This window comes from Morone saxatilis, unplaced genomic scaffold (genome assembly GCF_004916995.1).
Source record: "Morone saxatilis isolate NCDOM2014 unplaced genomic scaffold, NCSU_SB_2.0 Contig7, whole genome shotgun sequence".
In the NCBI taxonomy this organism is placed as follows: Eukaryota; Metazoa; Chordata; class Actinopteri; family Moronidae; genus Morone; species Morone saxatilis.
The window spans coordinates 8,485,765-8,493,695 of record NW_023340246.1 but is presented as its reverse complement, the minus strand read 5'-3'; positions in this window follow the sequence as shown (position 1 = coordinate 8,493,695).

The window sequence follows — 7,931 nt, the reverse complement described above, 5'->3', positions numbered from 1 at the left end:
TGTGTTTTTTTTTTTCCCAGAAACAAGAAGAAACTCTGCTTACTAACGTGATACATTATTGATTCCAATAATGAGGTTCTCTTGCCATTTACCTACTCAAGGACACTTAAATATTGAATTGCTGCTAACTAAATAAATCAATTTCCTTGAAGAGCATTCAGATTTGAAGAAGAAGAATCAGAGCCTTTCAGGCCTTCGTTATTGTCATATTCTCAGTATTTTTTACATAGATTGAATGGAAATGTGCGTATGACCAATCCTACACACTAGGAGCAGTAGGAATTTGTAAAGTCTCTCAGGATATTGTAAAACTTTCTTTTGTAGAACAAACTCACTTCTACTGTGCCTTCATTGGCTCTCAGAATATATAAATATTAACCTCAGCCCTTAGGTTCTTGAGCTATACAAAGAGCTGCAGACTGTTTGTGATGCATGGATTCCAAGCAGGCGCTGTAGCTTGAAGCTGTCATCATGTTAACGTCAAGGTCAGACTAGCATAGAAGAGCAGATGTGAGAAAGTAATAATAATTTGGTTGAAAAAGCACTTTTTCTTCACTGTCCTTGCCTGGACAAGGACAAATCCTCCCTTTCACCAACTAGCGATATATAAAATGCCACTGTGACACTGTATTTTGACAATAACTGTTCCCTGACAACCCTGCATTGCTAAATTACTTATTACTTACTTATGTTATTCCTTAAGAGCATCCCGACTGCCGCTCTGACATGATAAATGGACCCATAGGACAGCTAACCTAAGTGCATTTATGAGTGGCAGTAATCGAATATGGCTTAAAGGAAGTGATTCAATTACTTTTGTGTGTGACACGGCGTGCCCTCTCTTTTTTCTCTTAGTCTAATGGTATGGTGCCTGTAAAGAATGCAGTCCGAATAGCTCCGTCATGCACTTAAGGAGAGCTGTGGGATCTATATTTGGGAACCACAGAGTGCTTTTCAATAGTCTAAAGTGCCCGCAGCCATATATCTCCTTTTAAAGAAAAGCAAATGCTAATTCCTTGTGTGTCTTGATTCATCCAACTCTTGGCAAGAAAGCTAATGATAGTATTTTGGTAAATGTTGAACTGTTCCTTTAAGGAGGTACAACTGTCAGTCTTTGTATTTCCTTCCACTTGACACAAATACATGAAGTATAATAATAGTGACCTCAAACAGCCTGATGTAGATAACAGACACGAGAGTAGGAAATATTTGGGGCAGAGGCCGTGCAAAGCCTTATCATATCTAGATAGATTCTGATGTTGTCAGTATAGTCTGGTTTGTAACAAAACCTCACAAAATCTTGCACCACGATCACACCAGCCCTGATCTTTGTCACCATGTTACTCTCTGTTTCTCGTCAACAACAGGGATACCTTCTACGACAACAAGCAGGTTGCTTCCTTCTCGTAAACTGGCCTCTTTTCTGGTACTTTCCACAGCATTCAGCGTATTGTCCAGGTTCTTATCCAGCAGGTGTTTCAACCCCCCCCCTCCTCTTCAAATCCTCCTATTTTGACCTCCCTTGACACACTGACTGAAACAAGTAACTGTTAAAGGTGGCTCGTTCCCTTATGGTACCCCATCCCCCCAGTGCTGAAGGAAAAATAATGAGCCTAATTGACTTGGGGGTAATTTTCGAGTAATTTCCTTTTTAATGGCCAACGGTTTGATGCCATTTGTTTGGTAAATGGCATGTGCCCTTAATGTTCTCTCTGTGAAAGGACCCTCCCCCTTTCTCTTAAGTCCCAAGTGATCTTCAGATCCTGAGAGGGCTTAAGTTAAAAAAAAAAGTCTAATTTAAAGCTGGGCTGTATACCCAAGTGGGACAACAACAAATGTTGCAGCGTGTGCGTAGACTTGGCTTTGGATCAGATTTCAATGCAAGCTGATTAAGAGTCAAGGTGGTCACCTCTGCATCTGAAGCTTTGTGTTGTCTATGATTAGTCTTGAATTGCAGAAGGAGTGAGGTTTGGACTGCCTCTGATCAATCTCCTTGTCAAGTTTGACATAATAAACCAATATTTGTGTCACTTGTGTCTTTGCACAGGCTGTTTTTGTCTCTGTGACATTTGGTACAAGGTTTGGTGTTATGTATACATATGTTAGTGCAGTTGCAGAGGTTTTCTCATCAGGGGCTTGGTTCCCAGGGATATTTACTCCCCGAGGCAGAAGAGTGACATTGGCCAGAGTGTGATTTGGTGGGAGAAACACAGCCCCTACATCATACAGTGGAACACAGGGCCTCTCATACACACACAGCCATCTGGGCAAGGCAAACGTCAATTATATCCAATTCACCTCATGTCACTCAAGAACTGAAGTCATAGAGCAGTATCATTAAAACAATCATACTACAGTAGTGCAGTGAAATATTGTGGAGACAAATGAGCAGCACATTTGTTATCAGCTTACTTGCCAAACATAAAAGACGCCTCCTCTAACACTAACAGAAAAACATAAAAATGTGGTGATTGTTAGTCCACTTAGATGAATGGTGCGTCAGTCTTCAGCCTCGCCTCTGTATGTCAGTGGAGAAACTGTACTTGCTGATATATGGGCTCAATTATCTCAAAATGATCCAACTGTGAGAAAAAAATATTTCTCCAGCTTCGCAATGTCAGAATTATGTATGCAGAGGTAAACATGCATGTTCTGGGGAATGTACTACATCTAAAGCTTGTGGAGTTGTTGAGACCTGCAGCCCGTCTTGTTCATGGGTAATTTGGTGACGCAAATTCATTTGAATTATGTCAGTGGAGATTAAACAAACCCTATGAGCAGTACAGCCTGGTGATGAATGCCACTGAGGAGCAGTTTCCTTATAAATGGCCATGGGGGTTTCGAACAGAGAAGTGATCTTCATTCATCTGAACTCCACAAACTGTAGTAGGCCTATTTTTAATCTAATTTGATTATTAATATTTGAATAAATTACAGTCTTAAGATGTACTTTAAGTTGAATGTCTGCATATTTTTTTGCTCAATAGATCAAAATCAAGATAACTCTAAGGTCAGGACTTTTAATGATGCCCTATATGGCTTTTTATACAGAAAATACATACACCCTTTTTTATTTACAGGAAATGTAGACTCATATCTATAGATATACTTCTGTGCATTGTTGCACTGTGTCTTTTGTAAGGGCATTGTGTGCCTTTATTAGGCGGAAGACAGGAAATGAGGGGAAAGAGAGATGGAGAATGCAACAAAGGTCTCTGGCCGGACACGATTCTGGGATGTTGCAGTTCACACTTGCTACCTTAACCCTGAAGCCACCAGGGGCACACCAGTTGCAATGTGTCTTTGCACTAAGTATGATGATATTATGGCGATTTATTCATGACCTTGGGAACATATACTGTATGTAGCAAATATTCTAAATGCAAGGTGGACTTACTTACTATAGGTATTCCTGGAGCTTTCAGGTCACAGGATACCTCTCATTGTGTTTACAATACTAACCACATACACCACCGACAATTTGTCATTGTGATCCTCTGCAAATTCAAATTCCACCCAGACAATTTTGATGCACTTTTAAAATTGAAAAATAAAGTTAAGACTTAGACTTATTTTTCCCAGGAACTGTGAAATTGTTCTATAAAATATATAAAATAACACCAAAGTTGGCCAAGAATAATTTAATTCTATAAAACATGAACTGTATAAAAACTGTATAAATGAAAACATTTTCATGGGATATCACAGAAGTTAATATAATATTCACGATACATTTTAATACCTTAACTTAGTAGATAAGTAGTTAACTGACCCTAACTTTTTGGCCAGTTTATCCTTAAATAAAACCGTGTCCCCCCATTACCAGTTGCATAGGTGCACCAGTTGAGACCAGTTCAAGCAATGAATTGTAGTTGTGTATGTAATGTAATTGTGAAGAGAATTGTAAAAAGTGTCCTTGTTTTGTTTAAATAATTTTTTAAATGTCTTAAACCATCCAGTGAACAAAGATTGGATAAAGTCTGAAAAAATTTATATAATAAAAAAAAATGTTTTATCCCCCATGCTTGCTTCATTTTATCTTTTTTTTTTCTTCTTTCAGTTTCAACATCACTGCTGCTATCCTGCACTGACTTGCACTGTGTCTGCACAGCGTCATTTCTATCTGATTGATCATAGATCAGTGTCAGGGTACTTTTCTTATTGCCTACTTTGTTAAAGTCCTACACATACAGCACAATATGGACACTCTTCTTATCTCTTGTCCTGCGTGTGTGATCTTGTTCTGGAGCATTCTTATCTGTGCCTCCCAAACCACGTACTGCACAGATCTACAATCTGCACACAGCTTGAGGGATTCTGTGGAGTTCAATGTATTTTCCCAAGGAGAAGTGCATGGACTGCACTGTGTAGTTTGACTACTCGAGCAATGCATGTCCCTATTAAAGCTGGCATGACAGGAAGATTGATAGTTTGTTTATTTCTATCTGGTTTGCTGCAGTCCGGTTTAGAAAGCTTCAATAGTATAATTAGCCTCACACAAACAAATAGAAAAACAGCTGTATTTGCCCATACACAGATGATATTTTATTGTATCGAACTTCTGCCAGTGGAGACATTCAAACAAAGCCTTGAGAATAATGTTATCCATCATTTTTGCCAGGCATTGATTCGTGATGCATAGTGCACGTATTTCTAGGCTTGCAGTGGAGAAGTAGTGTGTCACAGCAGCAGGCCGACTGGAAAAAAAGTGTAAATGAATCGTGTGTGGCAGCAGAGCCTCGTCTGCAGTCCCATAGAGCTGCCTCTGGCCTGAATCAGCCAAAGTCAAAGCGATAAGTCCCCTTCCTGTCTCCCAATGTGTTTTCTGTAGCGGCATTTCACACAGTAATGTGTATGACATCGTCTCCTAATCAATCGAGCCTGAACTACATGTCCATTTGAATTGATGCCAAAAAGTCACAAACAAAGCCGTGCCATTTTTGTTTCCCCTCTACCCTCAATGTTTCTTTCTTTTTTTTTTTTTGATGAACGTGTGAAATCAGCGGGAGGTTTTTAGACATTCCAGAGGCTGGAAGAATGACAGCTCGCCTGGTGATTGTCTGGATCTGGATTTTGAGTGGAGGAGAGAGAAAAACATAGCAGGCCAAAAGAGCAACAAGGGAGGAACCCTCAAAATGCAGATTTCTCATTAGATGGAGAGAGAAAAAGAAAAAAAAGCGTGCTGTTTTTGGAAATTCACAGTCACATGCAATATACATCATACTATATACATCATGTGTTTAATGTACAGAAAAGTTAAACATTACTCCTTTGAGATAAATAAATAAAATTCCTTCTTGGAGAGAAGAATTCGCGAATGTCCTTTTTTTTGCCTGCGTGACAATAAATGCTTTTCACAAATAAGCGATACACAGCGTGTCGCTCTGTGCAGTGGGAACCATCCATTTAAACGTTGTTTTCAGCTTGAATCTATTATCAGTGGCCAAAATATTTCACATGTTTGGAGGAAATATTAAAGGAATTTCCTTGTAGGCGAACACAGCTGCCCAGAGCTCTTGAGTTGGGGTTGGCTCAAATATTTATTAATATTTTTAGGGGCTACTTTTTATTGGTGAAGTGGAAATTATGAGTTGGTGTTTACAGTATACACTTTATCTAAACCACGTTACAGCACTGTGGATCAGATCCTGAATCCTGGCAGTCTGGTACTTTGTTCTGGTCTCACTAATTTCCAGTGACACACCGGTTTCCAGTGGCTGATTTAAAAAAAACAAACTAGTAATAGTTTTAGCACATTATTCTTTGAAGATGCAGCATGCTGCTTTGTGAGCTAACCACAGCTACCATCACTTGACGTCGCTGTATGGATGCATGTTTATTGAGAACAGTCCAAATAGTTTACATTGTCCCTTATCGGAATATCGCATGCACATTTTCGAAACACTCTCATAAACTGTTTTCTGCCACTTGTGTTCCCTCATGCATTGTTGTTCTTATCTTCCTGACACCGTGCCCCTGTAACAAACAGACCATGGCACAATGAGAATTAAAAAAAAAAAAAAAATATAGAGTGGAAACAAATGTGATCTTTGGCTGCCCTTGAAAACCGTTTCTGTGTGTGTGTATAAGTTTTTCTGTGTACTGTATTACTGTTTTTGAGCATATATTACAGTGTGTGTATGTGTCTGTGAATGTCTGCGTGTGTACTGTACACCAGTCCCCCCATGGCAAGAGTAGAAAGGCTCAACCTGTTGACGGTGATGACAAAATGACAGGTCAAAGCAGAGTTTATTTTTCCACTATTTTATTGTCAATAGAGCTCGGGGCTGCAGAGAATGCTCTTTGCTCGTACTCGGAAAGTGAAAACACAGGCAGGCACCTGGAAGAAAAAAAAAACAGGAGGGGAGGAGGAGAGGATGAAGCGTGAAAATGTTCCGCTCCATCAAACAGCCACGATGCAACTCCTCAGTCAATAGAGAATTTAGCGTCTTTGGCTTCAGGACCGATGATTGGGTTTCAGCTTGCGCATTCTCAGCAAATCTGTGAGGTGGATTAAAATCTTAACAATATACACACATCATAAAATTTTTCCCTTAAAAACCTTTTTATTGCACTTCCTTTCTCTTTACAGAACCGTTCTTGGGTAAAATTGAGCTCATTTACTCTCACGTTCGTTCACTTTTCGGGGTCTATAATGTGGTAGCAAGACCGAAACACCTTCTCCTCTACTTCAGGTGGCTCTCCTTCTGTTTAAACCATTAGTCTAGAAATGTGGTAGAGTACAATAAGCGCAGGGAGACACAATGGTGCCGACATATGCAGACAATAATGGAGTGAATTTATATAGCTCTTTTCCAGCCCCTTGAAGCTCTTTACATTGTAAAAGAGCGGGGACTCACAGATGGGAAGCTTAGCAAAAAGGAGCTCAGGTGGCTTATAGAGCTAGACATACAGCATTGTTTGATCCTACAGACTAAAGCTGACGTCTGGAAATCATAAGCCTTTTAAAGCTGTTTAAAGTAACAGCACAGGTCAATATTCTCCCTTGGATGAGACCACTTCTTTTAAGATCAGTGACTTATTTTTGGGGAAAGTTGTGTTAAGTTCAGTGATCATACAGTAAGAAAAGTCTGCTTCTTGTTTTTCTGAACTTAAAAAAGAAAGGTACCAACTTGACTTTTACACACAGTGTTTGAGCTGTACAGTGACCTGCGCCTAACCATAGTAACATGATAGATATGATGCGCCAGCATGCGTTTCAGCTCTCATCGCTTGTTAAGCAACCTGGCCAAATAAGAGCCGCTGCAACTCAGGCAACAAAAGCCGTCTTAAATAACAAGCTGAGCAAAGAAAAATGGTTTGCGTCTAAAGCCCCAAGAGATCAATCAGTCATAGGAGAGATTGAGGAACATTTGGAAGTGAATCACTTGTCGTGAGTTGGAAAGTGTTTTATCATTTTGTCATCTCTAATGCAAAGAAAGAAAAACACCTGATACGTCTTCCGCTCCCTCCTCAACTGGATCCAGCAACTTTTTTCTTAATTTTTCATTTCCATGTCTCTTGCCTGTTTCGCAACTAAGTAGCACGCAACTGCATTTTTAAAATGGCTTCAGGGAAGTAGGTGGGTCCACAAATTGGGATGGATTGCCATGAAACTTTGTACAGACATAGCCTATTGTCTTTGGTGATCCCCTAACTTTTCCTCTAGTGCCTAGAGGTTGACCTTTGTGGATTTGAGTGAAATGTCTCAACAACTTTTTGTAATGTATTTTCATGAAATTTGGTACACGCATTCATGTCCCCCTAAAAAATTTCGATTTGTTAAAAGACCAGTGCGTCCAGTGTGTGTTACAACCATCCAACCAAACAGCTCAGCCTTCCAAGCGTGCAGGAGAAACTACGGTGGCCACAGACCTGGCGAAAGGCACTATCTACAGCCAATATTTGGTTTGCCCATTCTGGGCTACTGT